Genomic DNA, 13,698 nt, shown 5'->3' with positions numbered 1-13,698 from the left:
CTGAAAGTTTGGCCGTACCTTTTTGTAACACCCTGTATATCTAACGCCCAAAAATACATGATAGTTGGTCTTCGGGCCGAGGGCTGAAGCACTTCCCAAACGCCATAGGTTGTAAACAACGTGGTTAAAGTATACCGTGCACGGAAAACTGGCGCTATCCAAAACCGGCGCAGAGACAGCTGTGATGCACCGTGGGCCATAGGTGACAGGGGTGAACGAGGGCTGTGGTGCTGTGTATGGGCGAATAGACATGCAGCTGTGGCTTGTCCGCCCATATGAACCAATGGGCTATCAACAGTGTCTCCTCAGTGGGCGTTGCTGCGTATGAGCCTCCGCAGCAGGTGCCTGATTCACGCATTCATGCTAACTACAGTCCATCGGCGACGAAGGCTGGAATTTGCCCGCAAATACCACAACTGTAACTCCACTCAATGGCGACAGGTGACTTTTCTAGATGGATCTACATCTACATCTACATCCATACTCCCCAAACCACCTGACGGTGTGTGGTGGAGGATACCAAGAGTATCTCTATCGGTTCTCCCTTCTACTCCAGTCTCGTATTGTTTGTTTATCCTCATGGTCTCTTCGCGAGGTATACGTAGGAGGGAGCAATATACTGCTTGACTCCTCGGTGAAGGTATGTTCTCGAAAGTTCAACAAAAGCCCGTACCGAGCTACTGAGCGTCTCTCCTGCAGAGTCTTCCACTTGAGTTTATCTATCATCTCCGTAACTCTCTCGCGATTAGTAAATGATCCTGTAACGAAGCGCGCTGCTCTCCGTTGGATCTTCTCTATCTCTTCTATCAACCCTATCTTGTACGGATCCCACACTGCTGAGCAGTATTCGAGCAGTGGGCGAACAAGCGTACTGTAACCTACTTCCTTTGCTTTCGGATTGCATTTTCTTAGGATTCTTCCAATGAATCTCAGTCTGGCATCTGCTTTATCGCCGATCAACTTTATATGATCAATCCATTTTAAATCACTCCTAATGCCTACTCCCAGATAATTTATGGAATTAACTGCTTCCAGTTGCTGACCTGCTATATTGTAGCTAAATGATAAAGGATCTATCTTTCTATGTATTCGCAGCACATTACACTTGTCGTCCGCAACTCGTGGTCGTGCGGTAGCGTTCTCGCTTCCCACGCCTGGGTTCCCGGGTTCGATTCCCGGCGGGGTCAGGGATTTTCTCTGCCTCATGATGACTGGGTGTTGTGTGCTGTCCTTAGGTTAGTTAGGTTTAAGTAGTTCTATGTTCTAGGGGACTGATGACCATGGCTGTTAAGTCCCATAGTGCTTAGAACCATTTGAACCACTTGTCTACATTGAGATTCAATTGTCATTCCCTGCACCATGCGTCGATTCGTTGCAGATCCTCCTGCATTTCAATACAATTTTCCATTGTTGCAACCTCTCAATATACCACAACATCATCCGCAAAAAGCCTCAGTGAACTTCCGATGTCATCCACAAGGTTATTTATGTATATTGTGAATAGCAACGGTCCTACGACACTCCCCTGCCGCACACCTGAAATCACTCTTACTTCGGAAGACTTCTCTCCATTGAGAATGACATGCTGCGTTCTGTTATCTAGGAACTCTTCAATCCAATCACACAATTAGTCTGATAGTCCATATGCTCTTACTTTGTTCATTAAACGACTGTGGGGAACTGTATCGAACGCCTTCCGGAAGTCAAGAAACACGGCATCTACCTGTGAACCCGTGTCTATGGCCCTCTTAGTCTCGTGGATGAATAGCGCGAGTTGGGTTTCACACGACCGTCTTTTTCGAAACCCATGCTGATTCCTACAGAGTAGATTTCTAGTCTCCAGAAAAGTCATTATACTCGAACATAATACGTGTTCCAAAATTCTACAACTGATCGACGTTAGAGATATAGGTCTATAGTTCGACGTCCCTTCTTGAAAACGGGGATGGCCTGTGCCCTTTTCCAATCCTTTGGAACGCTACGCTCTTCTAGAGACCTACGGTACACTGCTGCAAGAAGGGGGGCAAGTTCCTTCGCGTACTCTGTGTAAAATCACGTTTTATTCTACAGCAGAAAGATGACCGTTATCGCGTACGGCGTGAGACGTGTGAAAGCAAATACTCTGCAACAAACGTTGCAAGGTTCCAGGCTGGAGGAGGGAGCATTGTGAGCTGGGAATGTTTTCGTGGCATTGCGTAGGTGATTTGGTCAACGGTAGCTTGCATCTATCCTTGGGGACTACGTCCACTCCTATGCACAGTTACTTTTTCCTCGGCACGATGATATCTACCAGCATGATAATGCAACACGTCACACAGCTCGCAGGAAACGTGCGTGGTTCGAGAGGCACCAGGATGAGTTTGCCATACTCCCCTGGCCATCAAATTCCCTGGATTTAACTCAATCGAGAATCTGCTTGACCACCTCGATCGGGCTGTTGGATCCTCAACCGAGAATCCTAGCGTAGCTGGTCACGGACCGGCAGTCGCGGTCCGCGCGGCGAAGGGTGGTTATGTGGTATCGATAGTTACGATGCCACGACGTAGGTGCAAGTTCTTAAGTTGTCACTACGACAGACACCGACGACAGCGCCCTCTAGCCGGCGCTGTGCAGCTCTACGAGCTCCGCTCCAGATTCTACATCTACATGACTACTCTGCAATTCACATTTAAGTGCTTGGCAGAGGGTTCATCGAACCACAATCAAACTATCTCTCTACCATTCCACTCCCCAACAGCGCGCGGGAAAAACAAACACCTAAACCTATCTGTTCGAGTTCTGATTTCTCTTATTTTATTTTGATGATCATTCCTACCTATGTACGTTGGACTCAACAAAATATTTTCGCATTCGGAAGAGAAAGTTGGTGACTGAAATCTCGTAAACAGATCTCGCCGCGACGAAAAACGTCTTTGCTTTAACGGCTTCCATCCCAACTCGCGTATCATATCTGCCTCACTCTCTCCCCTATTACGTGATAATACAAAGCGAGCTGCCCTTTTTTGCACCCTTTCGATGTCCTCCGTCAATCCCACCTGGTAAGGATCCCACACCGCGCAGCAATATTCTAACAGAGGACGAACGAGTGTAGTGTAAGCTGTCTCTTTAGTGGACTTGTTGCATCTTCTAAGTGTCCTGCCAATGAAACGCAACCTTTGGTTCGCCTTCCCCACAATATTATCTATATGGTCTTTCCAACTGAAGTTCTTCGTAATTTTAACACCCAGGTACTTAGTTGAATTGACAGCCTTGAGAATTGTACTATTTATTGAGTAATCGAATTCCAACGGATTTCTTTTGGAACTCATGTGGATCACCTCACACTTTTCGTTATTTAGCGTCAACTGCCACCTGCCACACCACACAGCAATCTTTTCTAAATCGCTTTGTAACTGATACTGGTCTTCGGATGACCTTACTAGACGGTAAATTACAGCATCATCTGCGAGCAACCTAAGAGAACTGCTCAGATTGTCACCCAGGTCATTTATATAATCAGGAACAGCAGAGGTCCCAGGACGCTTCCCTGGGGACACCTGATATCACTTCAGTTTTACTCGATGATTTTCCGTCTGTTACTACGAACCGCGACCTTCCTGACAGGAAATCACGAATCCAGTCGCACAACTGAGACGATACCCCATGGGCCCGCAGCTTGATTAGAAGTCGCTTGTGAGGACATTTCATCAAGAGCAGACGGCCTGGAAACATCTCTTCAACTTCAGAGGGTGTTGGCTTGCTATTGAGACTGTGCACTACTTACGACGGGTCTAAAGCTTGCTCATCATTGCAAAGTTATGTAACTATTCATTAACTTGTTTTTGCCCATAGTAAACATCTGTAATTTGACACGTAGTACCAACGTGTTTTACCTTTTCCTACTCCTACTCACTTCCTACATTCGGCCTACCCTTCAGTTTACAGGAGCAGACCCACGCGCCCAGGAGGGATACAGAAGGTTACTCAGGCTTTCAACAGTGGACAGGTACAGTGACATATGAAAATTTGTGCTGGACCGGGGCCCGAACCCGGAATTCCCGCTTATCGTGAGCGCTCACCTTAACCACGCCGGCTATCCTTAGCATCGACTGATTAATTCGACTATGTTCCATTACCATTTTGCTGATATTAATCTTAAACTTCATTTCAAGACATTATTCATTCCATTCAAATGGTTCAAATGGCTCTGAGCACTATGGGACTTAACATCTGAAGTCATCAGTCCTCTAGAACTTAGAACTACTTAAACCTAAGGACATCACCCACATCCATGACCGAGGCAACATGCGAACCTGCGACCGTACCGGTCGCGCGGTTCCATACTAAAGCGCCTAGAACCGCTCGGCCACATCGGCCGGCCATTCCATTCAACTAATGTTTTATGACCGCTACCGTCCATGACAGAGGGATGTTATCGGTAAACCTCCAAGTTTTAATAACTTCTCTTTAACCTTTAATTCGATTTCCAAATTTCTCCTTGATTTCTTTCCTAGCTCACTCAACATGCACACCGATTAAAATTAGGCAGAGACTACAGTTCTCTCTACTCCTTTCTCAACTACTGCTTCCATTTCATGTGATTCGTCTCTTGTAACTGCATTCTGCTTCCTGTACAAGTTGTAAGAACCTTTGGCTCCCTGTATTTTAGTTTTGCAACCCAAACTGTTCTTTCGCCGAGTTGGCTACTCTGAGTTTTTCCGTGCTACTATGAATCATTCCTGTCTTTTTTGAAATCATGATCTATTATACTGATCATCGGCAATATTCGCACCTATGAGCACCTACTTTCTTTGTAACTGGTATTTGTACATTCATAAGCCAGAAGTTATTTCGCCGGTCTCATATATCTTGCATACAAGGTGAAGTAGTTTTGTCGTGGTATGTTTCTCAAGAGTCTCAGAACATGAATCACGAAAACATAGGTATATAAGGGGCAATCAAACAGCTTACGTTTGAGGGCTTTGATGCAAGAGTATGTGCAACGTAGCGCGACTTTGATGCAGGTATATAAACACCGACATGTAGGCAATGTATTACAGTGGCATTCGACTATTTTTGACGTGCGTGCAGTAAATGAGACGTGAACTATGGCGATATTATTACCAAACGCTTCCAGACGGGATCAACGTGCTGCTGTTCTTTTCTTGGCTGGCGAAAGACGAACACCAGTAGGCATCCTTCGTAGAATGAAGAACTTGTTGGGGCAGGACATCTGTCGAAAACCACCGCTTTGGACAAGGGGTGCTACTGCTTCATGACAACGCGAGTCCCCATATCGCACATGTCGTAACTTAGAAGTGGGGAAACACTGGAGCTCCCGCCCTATACTCCTAATCTATTCGCATCTGATTATCAGGCCTTCGGTTCCTCAAACGTGGCCTTGAAGGATAGACGATTCCCGTCGGACGAAGATGTGCAGCAGACAATCACGGACGCAGAACACATTGTTTTATCAAACGGACATCTTCAAGCTGATGCGTTGGTGTGATGGTTGCCTCAGTGCTCACGGAGATTTTGACTGATTGGCATGCCGACTGCATGGCCATTGAAAGGAAACTTTTTGATTGCCCCTTACACATCAATCCTTTAATTCTTATGTCTGGCACTTAATGTCTGCCGCATTCAGCAGAAACATCATATTTGAAAAGAGTGTTTGCAACATAAGATAGTTTGACAATGTACGGTCGCCTAAAGAAGGCAGAGTGATGTGTCGTACCATGCTATTACTGGAAGTAAAAAGTGAGTGTATAGTTTTGAATGTTTTGTATGGCTCGAATAACAGTCTCAGATCTAAGCTAACTGGAATAAGTCTGCTATGTAATAAGTCTGTTATCTTGGAGGCATAACAACGCATGACAGACGAAGCAAGGGTTATTTAAGAAGCATGCAAAACAGGTATTCTTCGCTAAAACGGAAGTGAAGCAGGCCTTTAATTGAAGAAGAAATTTATGAGAATGTACCGTTGGTGCAAAGGTTCGTATGGATGCCAATTATGGACTGTAGGAAGACGAAAAAGAAGAGAATCGAAGCGTTTGAGATGTGGGTTGAAGAAGGATGCTGAGAAGTAAATGGCCACAAATGAGCATATTCTCGTCAGAATCGACGAGGAAATGAAAATATAGAAAACTGTGACGGGATGCATTCATACACCTGACTAGATGGAGTTTTTTAGAGCATAAACTGCAGGGAAAAACAGAGATTGGAATACATTCAATAAATAATACAGGATATTGCCTGTAAGTGCTGATCTGTAATGAAGAAGTTGGCGGGGAAGAGCAAGTCATGTCGGGCCGCATCGAACCAGTCAGAACATGGGTGCCTAAGGAAATGTCATCAATTCGGTTGAAAACCAGAAAACCACCATCGTGAAAACGCCAAGAATCATTATAAGATCAGAAATTTGATTGGTTGTGCTACATATGGTACCCTGTGTAAGTCCGTATTAGCTTCAAACTGAAGAAATTTGTGTGTTTATGTCTATGATTCTTACGTGTTAATCGTGTGTACTTTGTTACAATAAATAATTTTAAATTTTCTCTTTATTTTTGAAGTATGTTATAAATATCTATTGAAATTAAGCACGTCTCTAAATTGTAGTATCACGAAAGCAGATGTTAGAATGTCGACATAACACAGGTTCTCAGTAATCCATGTACTGCTTCTTATCACCGAATGGATCCAAGAGTTATCAGGAACATTTGCCGAAAATTAAGATGTCTGGCGCCGAGAGATTCATAACGGAGAGTATATGATTGTTTTATCTTCTTAACTAGCTAAGTAAAGTACATTTTACAAAACATTGTCGAGAGAGAAAAACGAAAGAGAAGCTAATACTTCTTTACTTGAAATAAAGTAAAATTGTATTTTTACTTATCGGCTGATGCAAGCACTTAATATTTAGCAGTAAGATGTTCCCGATAAGCAATCAGTATTACGGAATGATTTAATAACTGAGTTTACGATTAACGCCTGAAGTTGTATACAATCGTAACGGAACTGTCAGTCAATCGACGTCCGTGATTACGTAAAAGCACGGCAGGCTTTAAAGGAGTCTGCGACACTTGCGCGGAGAGACACAGGTGCGGAAATGGAGTATATTCACATTTCCATGGAGCCCAAGAAGCTTCAAGTAGTAGTGCCTCGGAACAGTCTGTTCCGGAAGTAGAACACAATTGACACTTACAAGAGAACCTTGCTACATATTACTGTGAAAACCCCCTTACTGCTCTGTGAACCCTGTCCGCGCGACAGTTTGACAGGCTAGAACGGCAGTGGAGCTTGGCTTTCTTCCATAGTTCAAAACTGCAGTTAATCTTTGATCTGACAAGTAGCGTCCCGTGTTCTTAGTGCTGTGAAGATGGAGTTCACCGGGACTTCCAAAGGGAAGTCTTTATTGATTTACAACAGGCATCAGTATGAAACTTTCCGGCAGATTAAAACTGTGTGCCGGACTGAGACTCGAACTCTGAGACCTTTGCCTTTCACGAGCAAGTTCTCTACCAACTGAGCTATCCAAGCACGACTCACGACCCGTCCTCACAGCTTCAATTCTGCCAGTACCTCGTCTCCTACCTCCCAAACTTCACAGAACCTCTTCTGCTAATCTTGCAGAACTAGCACTCCTGGAAGAAAGGATATTGCGGAGACATGGCTTAGCCACAGCCTGGGGGTTGTTTCCAGAATGAGATTTACACTCTGCAGCGGAGTGTGCGCTGATGTGAAACCTTCTGGCAGATTAAATCTGTGAAGGGCAAAGGTCCCGAGTTCGAGTCTCGGTCCGGCACACAGTTTTAATCTGCCAGAAGGTTTCATATCAGCGCACACTCCGCTGCAGAGTGAAAATCTCATTCTGGAGGCATCAGTATATTGTGGACTACACCAGCGAAGAAGATGTAATATGGTGGCGTTGTGTAAGCTATGGAAAAAGTAAGTGGAAAGGAAGACTACACACTAAGAGTACCATACTTTTACGCGAAGGTAGCCATGCTTGCTTCCACACCAAGCAGAAAATGAAGTACGAAAACATTTTTAATGTGCAAAAAAGTGTGCGAAATTTACGCTGAAGAAGTGTGGCGGCTGTTCAGTCGTTACCGTCACAGAGAAATGCGAAACAATCGCTGCATCGCATTAGGCGAAAATATATGGGACCTACACTAGATCCGAACGGTGCTGGAGGAACCATCTTTTTAAAAAAACGCACTGATCAACGATGGCAGCAATTTCAACTGACAACAGAGGACCGAATGAGAGAATATTGGTTTCCCAGCCAAAAAGGAAAACCATGTTTATTAAGCTGTGAATGATTCTTTGTGGACGGAACATTGAATAGTTAGAGAAAGCAGTTTGGACAGTTGTTGATACTTTACGTTGATCTTCGAAGTACCTGTGAGGAAACGAACACTATTGCAGCTGTCTAGTCTTTCCTAAAGAACAAAAAGCGAGAAACATACGATGGTTTGCGCATCTTCATGTTTTCGTGGCGCAAAGACTGTTCCATAAAATTTCGGGCGTGCAGCCGCATAAATTCAGCTTCTTCTTCTAATATTTCGGCTGAATACCGTCCAGCCATCTTCAGAGTGAGCCGAGGTGGCTAACGCTCCAGCCCTTGCTACGCCCTTTTAAATTGGTTCGGTCCTCGGGTTTAGAAGGTCCTCGGGTTTAGAAACACGGAGCAAGTTCTTGAGCTTTTAGTCGCCTCGCCTCACTCTGTAGATGGGTGGACGGTATTCAGAGGAAGTATTAGAAGAAGAAGCTGAATTTATGCGGCTGTAAGCCCGAAATTTTATGGAACATACGATGGTTTTTTTAAAGCTATTAATTCCAAGGTCCCTTGATGAAATCCTGTGTCTGTCATGATGGATTTCGAAATTGCTATCGTGCAGTCAGCAATAAGTTTGTCTTCTGAAACAGAGATTGCAGGTTGCAGCTTTCATTTTAATCAGTGTTTGTGGAAACAAGTTCAGCGGTGCGGCCTTGTTCCTACCTACAAGGAAAATGAAGAGGTTCGCTACCACATACGAATGTCTTCAACTCCAGTACATGTTCCTTTGGAAATGTTGGATGATGGTTGGCTGTTTATTCAGGAGAGCTCGCCTGAAACCAAAACCTTCAGGACTACAGTAGTATTTTCTGGACCAGTGGCTCGTTAACGAGCATATGCCAAGAAACATGTAGAACAGCATGGAAGCCGTCATTCCACTAACAGCGTCTCTGAAGGATGAAACCGAAAAACAAACACAATAATATCAAAAATTCATCCAAATGTATTCTTTTCAGTAAAAAATCTTGCAGAAGACACAGTCAGGGGCGGTGGCAAGGGGGGAGGGGCTATGGGGGCTATAGCCCCCTCCCCCTTAATGGAGTAACATTTTATACTGCATAAAATGACTTCAGAAATCAGCGAATATATTACTTCAACAGAGTCAATCATTCTTTTTTATAATTATGTATCACTATGGGTTCCAATGTATTTCAAACACATTTTAACAAAAGAATAAGAGCGGCAAACAGCTTTCCATCTAAACCAATAAATATCATTTAACTTAAAATGTGCGTCTTATTGTTTATTAATATACACTGGACGTACAGGGTGTCCGAAAAGACTTTCCATGATTGCATAAATTGATAACTCAGGCTATAAGTAAGATACAAATATGAAACTTGTGTCGAATTGTTTACAACTATCAAAGTTTTTTTTCTGTTTTAGGTTCGCAGTACGTAAGTAGTGGATGAGGTGCAGTGCCCAAGAAGCCATGTTAACCAATCAGGAGAAGGCACAGTGTGTCCTGTGGTACCATGAGACACGATCACCAACCACAGTGCAGAGACACTTCCAGACAACATTTGGAAGGAATCCACCTGATGTCAAGAGCATTAAAGCCTGGTATGACAAGTTCAAGAACACAGGATCGGTTGCTGACCTTCCGAGGTCTGGTCAATTTCTGCGAAGTCCGAAGAAATCGGTGCGCGGGGCCTCACGTGGATTACAGATGCCAAAAAGCTCTCTCCATGACATTTTACACAAACGTTTATTGTTTCGTGCATACAAAGTGCAAATCGTTCAGGCCTTGTTGCCCAACGACAGTACCCGTCGATATGACTTTGCGGTCGAAATGCTATCACGTTTTGAGGACGATGATGGTTATCTCAGACGAATTGCCTTTTCCGACGAAGCGACCTTTTTTGTCAGTGGAGTAGTGAATCGCCATAATGTGCGCATTTGGGGTTCACAACCCCCTGGCGAGGTCATGGAGTGCACCAGATGCAGTCCAAAGGTGAATGTTTGGTGCGCGCTATTGCACGATCAAATTATCGGGCCATTCTTCTTCGCTGAGGCTACCGTCACATCTGCAGTGTATCTGGACATGTTGCAACTGTATGCTGTTCCTCAGCTGCTTCAGTATCACCCCGATGTCTCGTTTCAGCAAGACGGTGCACCGCCTCATTGGGGTTTGGACGTCCGTGCCTATCTCGATATCACCTTTCCTGGGCGATGGATTGGTCGTGATGGGCCAACGATATGGCCTCCACGCTCTCCTGACATAACCCCATTAGACTTATTTTTATGAGGTTATGTCAAGGACGAGGTCTACCGAACACGTGCACCAGATCTTGAAACCCTGCGGCAACGGATAACCACAGTCGTTGACTCGATCCCTCCAGTGATGTTGGCTAATGTGTGGACGGAAATTGAATATCGCCTAGATGTGCTACCTGCTACCAAGGGTGCTCATGGGGAAGTTTACTGATGTGTAAAAAAAACTTCGATAGTTTGTAAAAAATTAGACGCCACTTTCATGTTTTTATCTTATTTCTAGCCTGAGTTATCAATTTATGTAATCAGGGAAAGACTTTTCGGACACCCTGTATATTAATGTACCACTTACAATAATCAGGGAAGCTAAATATGCCGGGTATGCCTACCAACACTTAAATTGCTAATCCCAGACAAAAACTTCGAAATCGCCGGACATCTAGCTTAAATCGTATTGTTTTCCCGGGCACATACATTCTGTAGACGCGCTGCAGTGCTGGCAACGCCAGCGGGCGCGCGTCACCTACCGACGAGTAAGATATGAACTACACACGAGAGTTACAGGAATTTGTGAAAGAGCATTGTAGAGACGTTCATGTTGAATCGTAGTACGCGCTTGTAGTAAGGAATATGAACGTAAATGAAGTCCGTTTTAATACAGCTCAAAGAGTAGAAGGCAAATGATGTTTAAATTGTTCAGTTGTCTGGCGAGCGGGGCAACGTCGCGGTGTGTACTATCGCCGATTGCTGGCGGCTTCTCATTATCTCAATAAAGAAGTAAGGAAAATACAGGGTGTTCCAAAACAACCTTTAGAACTTTGACCATAGATATTTCAGAAACGTGTTAAAAGGTGAGGGTTCATTCATATATACATAAATTTACAGGGCAGCATATGATATTAAATTTTAAAAACCAACCAAAAATTATTATGGTGACCGAAAAGTCCGATAGAGAATGTAGAAAAAAATAACTAAAACCCAGAAACCTAGTGTAAAATTCATATAACGGCTGCAACTGAGTGAAGAAACCGACTGGACGAAAAAATAATCGACTGACCAATCGACTGCTGAAAAAAAGTCAGTTGTCCTTCCAACTCTTACACGTGCTGTCAGCGAACACTTGTTTTTCGATTACGAATATTGATATTACTGAAGGGTGTAACTGAGTAGTGTGACCGAATCATGCGTCGTGAAGTATCAGTTTTTTTCTGAAATAATAGTGTATTAGAGACTGGAAAGAGTGATTAAAGACGTTGCTACAATGAATCGCAAGCTAATGGATTATTTTGGAAAACCTGAGCGTAAGGCCAAAAACTCTCGTAAGGAATCTGAAGCTTGCGCTACAGAATTGGAACCATCACAGGCTTGTGCATCTAGAGGCTACAATTTCGACAACACGAAACAATTGGTAAGGGTAATATCTACTTAATTTTAAATAATACCTTATTCATGTTACTGAGATTTTTCACTAGTAGTTATTAGTTTAATTCAGTAAGATTAGCACTGTTATGTTTAATAGATTACTGGTTCAAATGGCTCTGAGCACTATGCGACTTAACTTCTGAGGTCATCAGTCGCTTAGAACTTAGAACTAATTAAACCTAACTAACCTAAGGACAACACACACATCCATGCCCGAGGCAGGATTCGAACCTGCGACCGTAGCAGTCGCTCGGTTCCAGACTATAGCGCCTAGAACCGCACGGCCACTCCGGCCGGCAATCGATTACTAAAGGTAAGAATACAACTGGTTGAAAACATAAAATGTGAGGTCAATTTTTAAAGACGCCATTCGTCTATAAGGAGGTAAAATATTTTCTGCAGAAACCAGCATTATTTAATTAATTTGTACTGAAAAATAACACTTTATTGTTGTATTTTTTTTACTAAATCTGGCCATACGTATTTTTGGTATTAATAATATCGACAAAATTTGTAAGATGTGAGATGGTGGTTGCTTATTCTATGGCTGAGGATACAACTGTGTATGCTGTAGTGACATTTATTTAATGTTGCAAACTTTTCACAGATATACACACTTTTACACAGTTAACAATGTGACAATGTTAAGACAGTTATGAAAATGATGCATCTTGTCCTCTGAAGTTTAATTAATCCTAAACACAACAATATTAAATTTTAACAAGAAGTTTCTTTACAAAACAATTCGTACAATTACAAAATGGCTCTGAGCACTATGGGACTCAACTGCTGAGGTTATTAGTCCCCTAGAACTTAGAACTAGTTAAACCTAACTAACCTAAGGACATCACACACATCCATGCCCGAGGCAGGATTCGAACCTGCGACCGTAGCGGTCTCGCGGTTCCAGACTGCAGCGCCAGAACCGCGCGGCCACTTCGGCCGGCCGTACAATTACATTATGATGTTTGTTAGTACTACGATAAATCATCTGATTCCGGTTAAAGTTTGGTACTATTTAGGATGACATTCAAGTCTACGGAGGATGGTTAGTTTTGTGACAAGTTGAGCGAAAGATTACCCAAGGTCGCTCGAGTTTACAGTGGACGCAAGTTGGTGAACCAACAAGTTTACGCTTCTGCACGCGGTATTTACCTTAGCTTTGATGATCTATCATATGCATGGCTGCTCTCTTCCCCTGAAATTCCTATAAAAACTTATTAAGCCTTTGCTGAATTTTCCTGCAGAAACCCTCCCTATGTTTCTCATTATGTGAGAAAACAAGTACTCACCCCTAGTCTTTGAATATGGAGATATACACGTGCATGGCTGGAGCAGCGTGCATATTATAATGCCCTCTCAGTTCTCTCAAGAACAATTAACTTACGGGCTGGTTCGTTTCTTCGCTGTAGGAGCTAAACGACACTACAGCTAATTTCTAACTGGACGTCAGCCGCTGTGAACGCAATGTTCACACAAATTTCTCCTCTGTGTCGTACAGAGCATTATGTGCCCCATTCTGCACTTGTCGCCTGTTCAGAGTAGAGTCCTCGAAAATTTCCGTCTTGCCTTTCTCGTAGCCGAACTTTCTTCCCACCTGGGTTCTTTCATTCTCCATGTCATGGCTTTTTTCGACCAATAGGGTCTGAGTCACCTGGTCGGTCAGTCATTGACTCCCGCCTTGGGACGCGCCCTAAGTGCTTTCTGTGTGACCCCCTGTGGTGTGATCTTCACCTCTCCTG

Source organism: Schistocerca nitens, chromosome 7 (genome assembly GCF_023898315.1).
Source record: "Schistocerca nitens isolate TAMUIC-IGC-003100 chromosome 7, iqSchNite1.1, whole genome shotgun sequence".
Classification (NCBI taxonomy): Eukaryota; Metazoa; Arthropoda; class Insecta; order Orthoptera; family Acrididae; genus Schistocerca; species Schistocerca nitens.
The sequence above is the reverse complement of the archived record's forward strand: the minus strand, read 5'-3'. Positions refer to the sequence as shown.